The sequence below is a fragment of the Aptenodytes patagonicus genome, chromosome 21 (genome assembly GCF_965638725.1).
Source record: "Aptenodytes patagonicus chromosome 21, bAptPat1.pri.cur, whole genome shotgun sequence".
In the NCBI taxonomy this organism is placed as follows: Eukaryota; Metazoa; Chordata; class Aves; order Sphenisciformes; family Spheniscidae; genus Aptenodytes; species Aptenodytes patagonicus.
The window spans coordinates 8,312,829-8,328,302 of NC_134969.1; the positions used below are offsets into that span (position 1 = coordinate 8,312,829).

The following is a 15,474-nucleotide window of genomic DNA, read 5'->3' on the forward strand; positions in this document are numbered from 1 at the left end:
CTCTTTAGGAAGGACAGGCAGGGGAGATGAGGAGGGGGCATCGCCCTCTATGTCAGTGACCAGCTGGAGTGCCTGGAGCTCTGCCTGGGGATGGATGAGGAGCCGACCGAGAGCTTGTGGGTCAGGATTAAAGGGAGGGCAGGGACAGGTGCCATTACGGTGGGTGTCTGCTACAGGCCACTCGACCAGGAAGACAGAGCAGATGAGACCCTCTATAGACAGATAGGAGCAGCCTCACACTCACAAGCCCTGGTCCTCATGGGGGACTTCAGGCACCCCGACATCTGTTGGAGGGACAACACGGCAGGGCATAAGCAATCCAGGAGGTTCCTGGAATGCATCGATGATAACTTCCTTCTCCAAGTGGTAGAGGAGCCAACGAGGAGAGGTGCTCCGCTGGACCTTGTTCTCACCAACAAGGAGGGGCTGGTGGGGAATGTGAAGCTCAAGGGCAGCCTGGGCTGCAGTGACCATGAAGTGTTGGAGTTCAAGATCCTGAGGGCACTGAGGAGGGCACACAGCAAGCTCACTACCCTGGACTTGAGGAGAGCAGACTTTGGCCTCTTCAGGGATCTGCTTGGTAGAGTGCCATGGGAGAAAGCCTTGGAGGGAAGAGGGGCCCAAGAAAGCTGGGTAATAGTCACCTCCTGCAAGCTCAGGAGCGATGCATCCCAACAAAGAGGAAGTCTGGCAAAAACGCCAGGAGGCCTGCATGGATGAACAAGGAGCTCCTGGACAAGGTCAAACACAAAAAGGAAGCCTACAGAGGGTGGAAGCAAGGACAGGTAGCCTGGGAGGAATACAGAGAAATTGTCCGAGCAGCCGGGGATCAGGTTAGGAAAGCTGAAGCCCTGATGGAATTAAATCTGGCCAGGGATGTCAAGGGCAACAAGAAAAGCTTCTATAGGTTTAGAATGGGGATTTATCCTATGGGGATAAAAGGAAGACAAGGGAAAATGTGGGCCCTCTCCGGAAGGAAATGGGAGACATTGTTACCCAGGATACGGAGAAGGCAGAGGTACTCAATGACTTTTTTGCCTCGGTCTTCACTGACAAGTGCTCGAGCCTCACCGCCCAAGCCACAGAAGGCAAAGGCGGGGACTGGGAGAATGAAGAGCCGCCCACTGTGGAAGAACATCAGTTTTGAGACCATCTAAGGCACCTGGAGGTACACAAGTCCATGGGACCCGATGAGATCCATCTGTGGGTCCTGAAGGAGCTGGCGGATGAAGTTGTTAAGCCACTATCCATTGTATTTGAGAAGTCGTGGCAGTCCGGTGAAGTTCCCAGTGACTGGAAAAGGGGAAACATAACCCCCATTTTTAAAAAGGGAAAAAGGGAAGACCCGGGGAACTACAGGCCAGTCAGTCTCACCTCTGTGCTCGGCAAGATCATGGAGCAGACCCTCCTGGAAGCTATGCTAAGGCACATGGAGGACAGGGAGGTGATTCGAGACAGCCAGCATGGCTTCACCGAGGGCAAGTCCTGCCTGACTGACCTAGCGGCCTTCTATGATGGAGTGACTACATCAGTGGACACGGGAAGGGCTACAGATGTCGTCTATCTGGACCTCTGTAAGGCCTTTGACATGGTCCCCCACAACATCCTTCTCTCTAAACTGGAGAGGTATGGATTTGTCCGGTGGGTGAGGAGTTGGTTAGGTGGTCACATCCAGAGGGTAGTGGTCAATGGCTCAATGTCCAGATGGAGATTGGTGACAAGTGGCGTCCTGGAGGGGTCCGTATTGGGACCGGTACTGTTTAATATCTTCATCAACGATGTAGACAGTGGGATCGAGTGCACCCTCAGCAAGTTGGCAGATGACACCAAGCTGAGTGGTGCGGTCAACACGCCAGAGGGACAGGATGCTGTCCAGAGGGACCTGGACAAGCTGAAGAAGTGGGCCCATGTGAACCTCATGAGGTTTAACAAGGCCAAGTGCAAGGTCCTGCACCTGGGTCAGGGCAATCCCCCATATCAATACAGGCTGGGAGATTGAGAGCAGCCCTGCCCAGAAGGACTTGGGGGTACTGGTGGATGAAAAGCTGGACATGAGCCAGCAATGTGCGCTGTGCGCTTGCAGCCCAGAAGGCCAATCGTATCCTGGGCTGCATCCAAAGCAGCGTGGCCAGCAGGTCGAGGGAGGGGATTCTGCCCCTCTGCTCTGCTCTGGTGAGACCCCACCTGGAGCACTGCCTCCAGCTCTGGAGCCCTCAGCATAAGAAAGACACGGACCTGTTGGAGCAAGTCCAGAGGGGAGTCACAAAAATGATCGGGGGGATGGAACACCTCTCCTATGAGGAAAGGCTGAGAGAGTTGGGGTTGTTCAGCCTGGAGAAGAGAAGGCTTCAGGGAGACCTTATTGCAGCCTGTTAGTACTTAAAGGGGGCTTATAAAAAAGATGGTGGCAAACTTTTTAGCAGGGCCTGTTGCGACAGGACAAGGGGGAATGGCTGTAAACTAAAGGGGGGTAGATTTAGACTAGATATAAGGACGAAATTTTTTACATGGTGGTGAAACCCTGGCCCAGGTTGCCCAGAGAGGTGGTGGATGCCCCATCCCTGGAAACATTCCAGGTCAGGCTGGACAGGGCTCTGAACAATCTGATCTAGTTGAAGATGTCCCTGCCCATGGCAGGGGGATTGGACTAGATGACCTTTAGAGGTCCCTTCCAACCCAAACTATTCTATGTTTCTGTGATTTTCCTGAATGGTTGCAGTAAGCTGAAAGCTTGTTATTTTACATGTAAATTTAGAATGTTTTTTTCCATGTCTGTAACTTAATGCTGATCTACACTGAATGTCATCTGTCATTTCCCTGATCAGATTTGGAAGGTCCTTCCATAGATCTTCAGAGTAAGCCTTTGCCTCTGTGACCCTGAGCTCAGAGTTTCTTCAGCTGTTTTTAGTAACGCGGTGGCGGTATGCGTTGATGTAGCATGGCAGCGAGGGCAGGTCCTGCGTTGCCGGTGTCACGTGGGGGCACTAGCTTCTCCAGGAAGGTGCGAGTTCAAAGTTGAAGTGCAGATCCAGGAAGCTTTCTGGAGGTAAACCCATTTCTGCTGAAGTGCTTATGTAGGTGGGAGCTAATAAGAGTTCTGTCACCATTTTCCTTAAGAAATGTTCCTGGCAGCTGTGGGCAGTTGGAAGTCTCACTGATGGAGAAACGGTGCCTTCCTCTGCCTCTTCCTTCCTTGCTCCTGCGCTGCTCACTTTCACCCTTGTTCATACCTTGTATGCCTTTGTGCTGGGACAAACATTTTTCTGTCCACTATTTCTTACCTTAATGAGGTTAGTTTTAGCCCAGATAAGTCCTGCATGAATGCTTGGGATAGGAGAGTGGGAGTGTGCGTAGCAGGGGGAATATGCAGCTGGGAGTGAGAAGGCACCAGATCCAACTCAGCCAGCATGCATCGCTCCAGGAGCTGCAGTGTTAGGACAGTTTGGGACATCCCTGAGCAAGAGGCAACAGACCCAGTACTTGTTTAAATGGCTGAAGCAGAGCAAAGTGTAGGAATCCAAATTGCAACACAAGCAAGGATGTGTTTTCATCATAGCATGGACCTCAGGAAAGACAACTTTTAAACCTTGTGACAAATGGGCAGCAGAAGAAAGAGGACCTGGAGGAATCCTTGAACAAATACTATCAAAGGGTACCTCCTTGGGTAGACTAGCTCAAAAAACCTGGAAAGTGCCAGCTTCCTTCTGGAGCATTATTGTATGGTCTGAGGGCCAGAGAGACGTTGCTGTAGCAACAGATTTTTCAAATGCTGCTTTATTTCTGTGGGATGTCCAAAACAATGTTGAAAATAGGCCACGGGACTAGCTGTGCAGCAGTGCATCAAAAGACCAGTCAGGGCTGCTGGGGAAGCCCAGTAGCAGTGGGTTGGGGTTCAGTGTGATGCCCTACAGCCTTTTTTGGGTGAATCAAACATACCACTGTGGCTTTTGGAGTTGCTCCCTGGCAGCAGCAGGTAGCCTGGGACCCTGCACTTCAGGATGATTAGCAGAGCTGTTCCTTTCTTCTGAAATACACTTCAAACTATGAGGACAGCAGCCCTGCTGGTCCTAGAGAAAAAAAATCAGGGCATGCATTAGAAAGCTAGGAGCTTTCTGTCACGTTGAATACTGTGATATTAGCTGGGACTAATAGCTGGGACTGCATGGGTGGGGATGAGAGGTGCATCCCATTGTTCTCTAATTGCACTGTTGAAGAGCATACTGGGAGATGTTACGTGGTTGTTTTCTTCTCAGTCTCCCCACACGGCTTTGCCCTGCAGCCATTGCTGTCTTGGCCTCCAGGCTGGTGCAGGTGTGAAGTGTAGCTTCTTTTGGGCCTGTACGCTTCCTTTTTCCGAAACTCTGCTCTGTCCCAGCTTTTGAGATCTGCTGGGAGTTTGCTGAATTGCATTTCTGTGCCAAGGCTGGGCAGGCACCCACACACAGGCTGGTTGCCTGCCTGTCCTTTCATTTCTGTCCAAGGCAGAAAACGGACGGTTCAGTAGTTGCAGTAGTTCAGGGCAGTCAGTAGCTATGGCAACTCCCCAAGCTGTTCTTGTGGCGGGTGTAAGGGAGCTAAAAAGCTTTCGTTTTAGTACTTACAAACTTCATTGACTGAGTTCTTCCAGGAAGAAAGTCGCAAGAATAACGAGTTTTCTGTGCTACTGGGTCCATGAGTTCATTTTTTTGGGAGGGCTTTTGGAGCAATCCCCATTTTCTGCAGGGTTTGTAGGGATCCGTGTGGAAATATCTGAATGGCTGAGCCAGGCTTTTGGCCAGGAAAGCTCACAGCAATCAAAGGAGTGTTCCTGCAAAGGAGATGGCTCAGATGTCCTTCCACCACTCTGTTAGGAGAGTGGAGTATAGCCTATATCAGACGGGGTGCAGAGAAACATACAATACCCTATAATTTTCATGCCAACAGGGATATATCGTGCCCATGTGGCTCTCAGGTATAATGCTAGGAAGAATGTGAAGGTTAAAGCTGCCTACACCTAATGAGCAAAATGATTCAGAGATGGTTATGAGGACCTGAAGCTGATCTTATTAGGTGTATCATACCAGGGGTGCCTTTCCCAGCTCTGTATATGTTGCTGGACGATAAATTGTGTGGGTTTATGCTTTTGGGTACTTAGCCCATTTGCAGTGTGGCACTTGTCAGATGTGCAGTTAGTCCTGTATGAGCTGGATAGGTGTTTGGGATGGGACGAGACAAGAACCCAAGAAGATGGTAAGAGCTCTGCTGGATGAGAGCAAAGATTTACCTACCCCATATCCCATCTCCAACAATGGCTAGAAATGGACTCCCACGAAGGAGGATAGGGACAGGGGAAGCGTGCAACGATGCAGGCCAGAGGATTCTTCCAACCTCCAAGTTTTGGCTCAGAGACTTGCTGAGCTAGGAGTGGGTCCCTGTCCCTGTATGTATGACCTTGAGGGATTTTTCTTGCATAAATTTGTCTAGTTGCTGCTTTATGAACCCATGAGGACTTGTAGCTTCCACAACGTCCTGCAGCAAGGAGTTCCCCAGAATAACACCATGTACAAGCAGGAGAGCGCTGAACAGAGTGAGCCCAACCAGAGACGAGCATAAGGCAACAGGATGGGAAGAGGGAGTGAAAACGCCAGCAGGAACTGGAGCCAATATTACTGTCCCAGCCCTCAGCACAAGCATGACAGAAGAGGGTGAAGGGAATAGAGCTGTGCTTGAAGAGTAAGATTTGTGGTGGCCAGATGAAGAGGTTAGAAGAGCAAGTATAGGAGACAAGCTTGTTAAAGTGACAATGTGGAAGATAGGTCTGAGAAGAGCTTTTACCATATGCTAAATATCTAGGGAAAATGGAAGTTTGAGAAGCGGAGAAAGGTAGACTGAAGTGATGGGGGAGAGAAGAAAAGGAACAGAGGAGAGAGCACTGTAGGTCAGACCAAGGTGCCTGTCTCCTCAGCATCCTAGCTGCACCAGTGGCCGAAAGCAGATGTTGGGGAGGAGCATACCTAATATGTATGATTTCCCCCCCTACCCACTTCCGGGGACTTCCTTAGTCATAGGACTGTGTGTTCTTTGCATTCAATAATCTTTGAAATTTTCTTCCATGAATTTTTCTAATAAATTTCTGGATCTGTATAAACTTTTGGCATCCATAATATCCTGCAAGTGGTGATTTCCGTGGTTTCGCTGCTTGCTCTGAACCTCCCCGCAGTCATTCCAGCTGATGCCCATCAGTTTCTGTTTTATGGATGGCAGCAAACATCAACTTCCTCTACTCCTCTCCTGATATTTATGGCTCTGTATTAGTACCTCCTCCCCCCATCAGCTGTCTCTGTTTCAGGCTGGAGAGGCTGATCCTGGGCAGTCTCCTTACATGCAGCCTTTCTGAGATGGACGAGCCAGAAGCCCGCAGCACTCTATACTGAGCAACAGTTTTCCCTCCTGATTTACATTCCTCCTCTAATACTCTGTTTGGTTTTTGTACTGCTATTAACATTGAACCAATGTCTCCATACATACTGCATATCCCTGAGAAGTCCAAGGCCCCTTTCCTCAAAAGGGGCAATGCTGGAGAATTACAGGTGAAAACCAATGACAACTGGGTACAAAGTAGACAACAGTAACAGACAAAATGCTAGCCTCGTGACAGGACAGTTGGGAAACTTCTGAAGCTGAGAGTCTGAAGCTCTCCTAAAGTTTAGATCCTGTGGCTTTCAGCCAGCCTGTGGGTGGTTCAGCTCCAGGTGGCACCTTGATGCTAGCACATGTTATGGGGGTGAAGAGAAGTGATGGTGACAGCCATGGTCCCTGAAGCCCTTGCAATGCTGAGCCTGACAGAGGTGGGAGGGCGGGATGGAAGGATGAAGGAGGTGGAAGACCTCCATGTCCAATATTACAAAGGCACCACTGGGCTGGGGCTGCTTTTCCCATGCCATCCGCAAGATGCTGCCAAGTTTGTGACTCACTGGAGAGATGCCTGCATAGTGTTTGTGAAATCAAATGTGACAGTAAAATCTGTTTCTGAGGATAGTACAAGTGGCAGCATGGGACAGTGAATCAGAGAAGAAAAACATCTTCCTCAGCTTTGATTCCGGTGCAGGATGGGGCATTTTTCTTGCAACAGCATGAAGAAGGCAGGAAGGTAATTCTTGAGATCCGTGATGTGATGAGGTCCCCAGCTGTCCCACCAACTCTTCTGCTTGCCTACAATACATAAAAATGTGTTACTGAATTCAAATATAAGGCAAATGTAGAGCTTGTCAAAATAGGTAACTTGTCTGCTGCATGTACAAGGCATTTTTTGATACCTGCCAGATAGGAGCAGCATGCTGAGTGGCTTTGAAAGTATTGATCCATTTCTTATCAAGAGCTCCAGGTAACATCCTCCTTGCCTTGGGGTTCCCAGGGCAAGGATGCCACCAGCTGCAGGGCTCTGTTTGGCACTTGTGCAGGTTAACACTATCGTGTATTGCTGAAAGGAAGATGCTGCACCTAGTCACCGAATGCTCAGACCTGGTCTCAGTGAGCCTTTACTTGCGAGTCTTCCCAGTGCGAGGCAGGCAGTGATTTCGAAGGGGAGCCAGAGGAGAGCAGTATCAGCTTTGCAGAGAAAAGCAAAATCTCTGTGGTGCACAGTAAAGCAACAGTGACTGTCTGCTCAAACCCTAGTGCTTCTCAAAGTGTCTGCTGTGAGCAACTGGGGGTGGCTTTATGCTCTGCTTCTTTCACATTGGCCCTGCCAGCTCTGCGTAGAGAAATTCCTGGGATCTGCTGGGAGCAGAGCAGCACTGAGGAGTTCGGTGGGTGATCGGCATGTTGGCATAGCGTCGGTGTGACTCAGTGACATGCCAGATCCTCTCTGGCATTTGCAGAGCCTGCTGCAGTCTCCCACACTTGCTGTAGATGCTATTTGGTGTCTTTGTTTTAGTCTCCTTGAACGTTGTGGTCGCTGTGGTTATTTTTGGCTGCTGTCTCGTTATTTCATGTCTCTAGTCTAGCATTGTATTAGTCAATATTCAAACCACTTCCAGATTGTTTAGCTTGTTCTGACTTTGAGAATTTCCTCTCTCACTAGATGCAGACATTTCTGAGACAGTTCATCCCCCAAAATACAGACATCCCCAAAAGTCTCTTGGCATTTTGCCTTTGTGTTCAGTGGGGCCAGGGTGCCCCTTTCCCCATCCTGTGTAAGCAAACACATCGTTTGCCTCTCTTCAGCTGCCCCAGGAGGTTGTTAGGTACCTGCAGGTGGCATGTGGGGTTGATGACACGTAGTGGTCTCTGGCTCTTACTTAGTCTGAATATCTTGTTTTATACCCTTTTTTTCTGGAGTTTTTTTCTCCTGTTCCCACGACTATGTGTCATTGTGTGTAGTCGAGAACCAGGTGCTGGAAGGAGCTGATAAAAGGCAAAATCAAATTAAGAAAAACTTTCCATCCTTCTCTCTTTAACTGACTGAAGGCTCTGGCCACAGTATCCTCACCTGCTGCAATTTGTGACACCCATGTCCTTTTTCTATATAAATGGCAGAGAAATTTTGCTTTACAAATGAAGAATGACATGCTGGACTCCTCCCAGCCCATTCCACCCTGGGGCAGGGAAGTAAAATCCCGCTGATGCTCTCACCATGTTGAGCTGTGATACAAGTATGAACCGTCAGCAGCATTACCGCATTTGAGCATGACATGTTCACACTCCCTTGCATATGTATGCAACACCAGAAACCCTTTAATTAAAACTGTAGATGTGTACGCATATGGGGCAGAATCCAACAAACACACCTAACCTATACTTCAGGTGGAAGAATATGCATTAGAACCAGAGCATAGTCTAGGTCAACTCCCCCCTGACCTGCTTGGCCATCTGGGATTGCTAAGAGGAGCCCCCTTGCTACCCCAGGTTTTGCTGACGTACGTCTCCAGAGCTGTCCTTATGCCTGAAGTGACTGTCAGCTTCCTAATGCAATTTGAATACGTAGTCTGGAGACCTTCCTTGCCTAAGGCTCCCTTTCCCCAGGTGTGTGCAAACACTCCCAGCATTGTGCTCAGTGCAAAAATACAGTTCCCACGGGTATTCTGAGTAATAATTTAGCAGAAAACAGGACAGGGAGAATCTAAGCTCACCCCAGCATTTGGGGAGGTGGAGGGAGTAGTACCAGGTGTACGCCCCATCCACAAGAACATGGACAATAGCCCGACTCTGCTCCTCCCCTGAAACTAGACCACCTGTCAGCTGAGGAATGCAAAACTCAGCCTGTGTAGATTTGATAGTGCGGAGGACCCCAAGGGCTCCAGCTACAATGGGGCAAATTGCTATTCTTATCTCTGATTATAGCTGTGTTTGAATCTATTGATTTTCTATTGCCTGCGATGAGTGCTGCTCTCCAGGGTCTACTGGAAACCCCTACAGCTTCAAGAGCAAAAGAAGAAATGAATAAAAAGTGGCTGTAGGCCAAGGCATTAATAATTCTCATTCATCTTTAGGATTGGGTAAGGCTGAAACTTAACATATATGATGTGACGTTACCCTTTTGATGATGGGTACTGTGGAAGACCAGCAGTGCTGTCACTGGGGGCCTGGGCTCCCCCAACCACAGTGAAGGATGTTGCATTATCAGTATAAAAGTGCAAGCAAAAAGATAAAAATCCAAAGATTAAGTGCAAAATGTGCTCGTGAGAGATAGCAGAGTCCTCTAGCACTTGACAGACATGCATGGCAGCTGGCAGCATTTTTATCTTGGCATAGCAGAGAGCACAGTAGGAGTAGGTGCCAACACTTATTCCCACATGGGCGTGTTGGGGACATCCTGAAACCCGGAGCAGTGGGTGCTTGTGGGACTCTTACCAACAACCAAATCAGAGCAAGGACATGTAGGGTAAGATGCTTCTGTGCGTCCGGAGATGCGCTTAGGATCAGCATCACAGTCCTAAGGACTTCTGGCAGAGATTATCTGTGTAGGTCTCAAGTAGTAGTCATTTAATTGCTGTTCCTGAAATAAAAGATGGTTATCTCCCAATTCATAAAGTGTTTCAGCTAGCACAAATGTTTCTAGCTGGAGGTTTTTTGCATCCATGCACAGCTGTGAACTGACTGTGTGTGTTTTGTGCAGACAAGATAATATAGTCCCAGTGGAAGGTTATATCCAATGCTGCTGCTAAAGAAATGTTTTCATAAAACTGTAGATAACAATGAGCAAAACTGAGTGTGCAGAAAAAAATAGATTTAAGAACATGAAGGGTAGTTGAGAGTTATGAAAGTACTCTAGTAAATGTCCTGAATACTGAATTCTCACAGATGTTTAACAGGATGCCATGGCCAAAACCACGCAGTCAGAAGAGCCCTGAAAGCCAATCTGTACTAAATGGGGAGAATGCAATCGATAACGATAAATATAAATAAAGTTAGGAGATACACGCGCTTGTTGAGGAAGACCAGAAAACCCAATGACAAATCCATGGAGAAAAGTAGAATCAGAATGAGTCATTCAAATAGTGAATCCTGGTAAATTCACTGCAGTGTTTGTTAGTAAGTTACTACTTTGAATCGGTTAAATTGTATGCCACGTTTCTCTTGTGAAATTGGGTTTTGGCTTAATGTGCTATAATAAAGAACCTTTTAGATCAGACAAAATCTTTTCTCCCTGTAGGTGTCTACCAGCCACGCATTTTGCCTTGATATTTGCTTTGAATAACAGATAGTTTGAGATTCCCCAGGCTTCCTATGTGTCTCATCGGAAGGGCATTTTTTCAAGAACTCCAATCCAAATGGATGTTATTGTGGCTTGGCTTAATGCAGGATTGCCCTTGTTGTTCAGGTGAAATCAGTGATTTCTTAGAGTTTTTAAGGGTAAAAAAAGCACTCATGACTACTTTTCTGAGCTTTCCCAAAACTTTCCTCAGCTTTTCCCAAACTTTCAGCTTCTGTTTTTGATGCATGGCCCCTGGAGAGGGGCATCATTCCCAGGGGAGACGACTGCCATCCAGATATCTGTGCCTGAGCCCATGTCTAGGTTCCCTTCATCGTCAGTGGGCAGAGTACAAGCCCTTAAAGGGTGATTCCTTTCCTCCTATGGAAAGTCCTGTCTCCCTGGGAAGGTCAGATGAAGACACTTGAGCATCTTTTTCTCTTTGAATCTCGAAGACTCAAGAGCAATTTGTAGGTGTCTCTCTTGCTCTGTGTCACTACTTAAGCAAGGTGAGATGCGTCACTCGGGTGTGTAAATACACATTCCAGTACTGTATACAAAATAATGTCATTTCTACTGTCATACTTCTACTCAGTATTTCCTGCTGATACAGTCAAGAGGGTCTGCCTCTGAGCTGCAGCAGTACATCAGCTGCATCTGCACAGATTTCTGCTGTGACCATTTAAGCCTTTTCAGTGTTTCCAGGATACAGCCCTTCAGAGTCTTTGATCTCACTTTATCAGTGACTCAGATGGCTCTGTTTAACTGAAGTGTCCTTATATCTGCCACTGCCACAGTGTTTTTGCTATTTGTGAAAATTATCATCCTCTTTTCTTGTTTTTTTTGCTAAAAAAGTAAAATAGAGCTAGGATGAGAACTGCTCACTTTCCAAAGAGAGAGAGAGAAATCTGAAGTCCATACATCCATGTCAGATTGTTCAGTACCTTTACAAGCTGAGGAAGTTATTGCCGTATCAGACTTATTTAACAAGTCCTGTTTAAACATCTCCCAACAATATTAATTAGCATTAATAATAGTCCCAATGTTTGAATCCTGCACCATTCTTTCTGATATTTTGATATCAGTGACAGGCTGGAGAAGAACAGTCATGAACAGCCAGAGTAATTTAGGTTGGAAGTACCCCTGGAGTTCTCTGGTCCAAGCCCTCACTCAAAGCATGACCAGCTTAAAGCAGCCACTTCATCTAAGATAATATTTTATATTGGCTGATTCCCCTCAATCTTATAAATGTGCACTTTATTTGTAATGCTAATTTGTTTAGGTTCTGGGGGTTAGTTCTGGCTATGCCAAGAAGTTAAAGGGCCTTCTCCTAGAAGACTTCACGTGGAGACTTTCTCTCCACATATTTGTTTGTAGAAGATGTTGCTTTACATCTCCTTATTAAGCTAAGTAGATTGAGCCTCTTTTATGTCTTGCAGTAACTCATGTCAGCTGGGGAGGTATTCAGGAGTTCCAGGGCCACCCCTGGTAGAGCTCTGAGTACCTCCACGGATGGAGGTCCCACAGCCTCTCTGGGAGGGACGCTGTGCCAGTGTTTGACCACTCTCATGGTAGGGGGTGGGGGGCGGGAAGTCCTAGTAGGTACTTGGCATTTTTCTTCTTGCAGCTTGTATCTTTTGCTTCTTTCACTGTGTGCCTCAGAGGAGAGCCTGACTCTCTTCTCTACACCCTCCCATTCAGTAGCTGCAGGCAGCAAAAGGTCTTTGCCTTCTCTTCTTCAGGGTTAGTAAACCCAGTTCCTTCAGTGTCTCCTTGTATGTCCACTGCTCCAGTCCCTGGCCATCTTGGTGGCCTCTGCTGGACTCAGCCCAGTACATCTGTGTCTTTCTTGTACCGGGCAGTCCCAAACTAGACACTCCACCTTAGATGTGGCCTCACAAGAGCCAAACAGAGAGGAAGGATCACCTCCCTCAACCTGCTGGCTGCACACTTGCTGACATAGCCCAGTCTATGGTTGGCCTTCTTAGCCAGAAGGACACACTGCTGACCTCTGTTCAACTTTTCATCCTCCAGGACTCCCCACATCCTTTTCTGTGAAGCTGCTTTCTAGCCATCATCCCTAGCCTGTCCTGGTGCTACAGGAGCAGGACTCAGACTTCTTTTTGCTGAGGCTGCTGTCCACCCCTTTCTCCAGCCTGTCAAGGTCCCTCTGAATAGCAGCCCTGCCCTCCAGTGTATCAGCCATGCTTCCCCCCACCTCCCAGTCTAGTATCATCCACGAACTTGCTGAGAGCGTGCTCCATCCCATGTCATCTGTGTCATTAATAAAGACATTAAACATCATCATCCCCTGAGGGACACCACTAGTAATTAATTCATGCAATTAATTGCTGAGTTCAATTTTCTGCTTCATTCGAAGATTTGAGAGTTTCCTCCTAAATCAGGTTTTCCTCTGGGCCTCTGAGCAGGCTCTGACATCCACAGGGTAGATCCACGGTGACTCAGTCCCAACATCCCTCTCCTGCTCTTTATGACCCGTGAGCTGTGACAATGTAGCCAGAGGGTCTAAATCCTGACTCATGGCTCACACCAAGCTCTTCACCCAGCATTATCCTGTGCAGAGGCAAAGACATATTATTAGCCATGGTCCTGACTCTGTAGGAACCAGCTTTAGGAGCGTGGTTTGGTGGAGCAACAAGATGGGTGGTTCACCAGCAATACTGGGTCCCTTCCCAGGGATCTGTGCCTATAACCCCCTTCCTTCCTGGTGGAGGCTGCATTGGACCACCCCAGGTCACCTCCTGGGGCGATTGTTTCTTCTGTCTGCAGAAGCCCGTTGTCTTCAGGGCAAGGTCACGTCTCAGCACCCGGTTGCTCACTGAGCAACCTCTACTGGCCTCCATGATGGGGCTTCCCCAGGGCGCCAAGTGTGTGTGTGTGGGGGGGGGTCCTACTCCATCTAGGTGGCAACTGATGCTGCAGGAATATTTGGGATACAGAAGAAGAGGGAGGAAAGGGAAGAATGGCCCCTCTGCCTCACCCGTCTGCCTCACCCCTCTGCCCACCCAACTGTGGAGGTAGCTCTTCATTTCCCACCCCTTCCCACAAAGGGGGCATTGGGACTGGTCCCACTGGCAGAGCTTGCTGAGCCATCATGTTCCCTCTGTGGTGAGGAGCCTGTCACTTGGGAGCCAGAGCCACCCCCCCTGGCTGGTGCGATTCTCGCGGGCCACACACAGCCCTCTCCCCTGAGCTCTGCAGAAGCAACCTGCAGGAGCTGCGGCCTGAAAAGCAGTGCTGCACACCAGCCCTGCTGCGTCTGCCTGTGTCACGCTCTGCCAGCTGTGTCCTGGGGACGAGGCTGCTCTCACTTCCCAGCCGGTGGCCGATGCCGGGTTAACCATTAACTCCCTGCTCCGAGGCTCGCTGGGGACAGGGCTTTGTTTTCAAGGGCACTGCGAAGCTGCTCGCTTTGGCCTTTCCCGCGACGCTCCAGTGACGTTTCTTGATGGGATCCTGCTGGGGTCTGAACAGCCTTTCCTGTCTGCAGATAGCCATGCAGCGGGGCCGCGGCCCACGGGGCCTGTAAGGTCTGTGGGCAGCGTGAGGGAGGGTGGCCCAGAAGCAGGATGTGATCATGGTGGTGAGGGAGGTGACAGGCGTGTGGCCAAGGCCAGGCATGCCACTGCGCACAGCGCTGAGGTTCCTCTCCAGGTGCTCTTTGTGGTGCTCCTTTCAGCTGCCTGAGGTGCATGAGACCAAGAAAATAGGTTGGTAACCTCCCCCAGAGTGAGGGAGGTCCCTCAGGAGAGCGGTCACAGGGTGCCTCGTGTGCACCAGGAGTGCCCAGTGTGCGCAGCAGGTGCCTCTTGGCAGCCCAGGCCCCCCTGCCTGGCAGGAAATGAATCGTCTTCAGTCGAAGGCTTCACATCAGGGCACTGCAGTCTCCCTTACTGGCGCTGTCTCCTCCCCACATCCTGCTCTTCGCTTCTTGGCGCTGTGAAATAGGAAACTCCTGAGTGTTTCCTCTGCAGGGAGCTCCACAAAAATGCTGGAGGCTCAGGCAGACAGCCTGAGCAAGGGTGCAGGTCAAAGAGCTGCAGTCACCCCCCTCCCCTCAAGTGTACAGTAGCCCTCGCACACGTTGGGGACGTGCCTCAGGCCCAGGACAGGGCGATGCTAATACTGAGCACCAAAAAGGGACTTCAGATCCTCCCAGCAGCTATTCTGGCCTGCTCAGGTCCCCCTCCCTGCTACTCCCTGCCAAGCAGAGAGGGGCTGTTTAAAAAAAGCCCTGCCACCTCTGAGCTGAGCTGGGAAGAGATCTACATTTAGTGCGTCAGAGCATGCCGGTGTGTTATAATCACTGCTCATTGTCAGCGGCAGCAAGGAGGAGAGGCGTAAGCATTCGCAACTGCTCATCTCCTGGGTGGGCGAGTGGGTGGCAGCTGAGGGCAATGACAGCTTTTGAAATAGGAGGGAGAAACTTGAAACTCCACTGGCATGGTGTCCTCAGATGTGACTACAACCCAGGTGAAGATTTCTGCTGAGCAGCCTGGGCTGCAGGAGGAATACTGGCAGTGATGCGCCATGCCGACTGGCAGCAGCTCTCACACCCTCCATCTGCAAGCCGGGTGTGGGGGGGCTCGCCCCTTCCTCAGTGGCCACCAAATGGCTGGGGGTTGCATTTTCTAGTTTCCAAATCTTGTTTATGGTTCCTGAATCTCCATCTCTAAGGCATCTTCAGGGCACTGGTGCAGTGCTGAAAAGAAAGGTATCTGCTGTGTGGGCATGTCTGTGTACAGGGACCCGAGTCCTGCATGTGCATGAACCTCCGCAGC

At 49.3% G+C, this 15,474-nt stretch overlaps 1 protein-coding gene across 5 annotated transcripts in view; it reads left to right on the plus strand.

The window, feature by feature from the left end:
• LUZP1 (leucine zipper protein 1) overlaps positions 1-15,474 on the plus strand; it is a 46,388-nt gene that overhangs the window by 15,715 nt on the left and 15,199 nt on the right. The window lies entirely within an intron of this gene.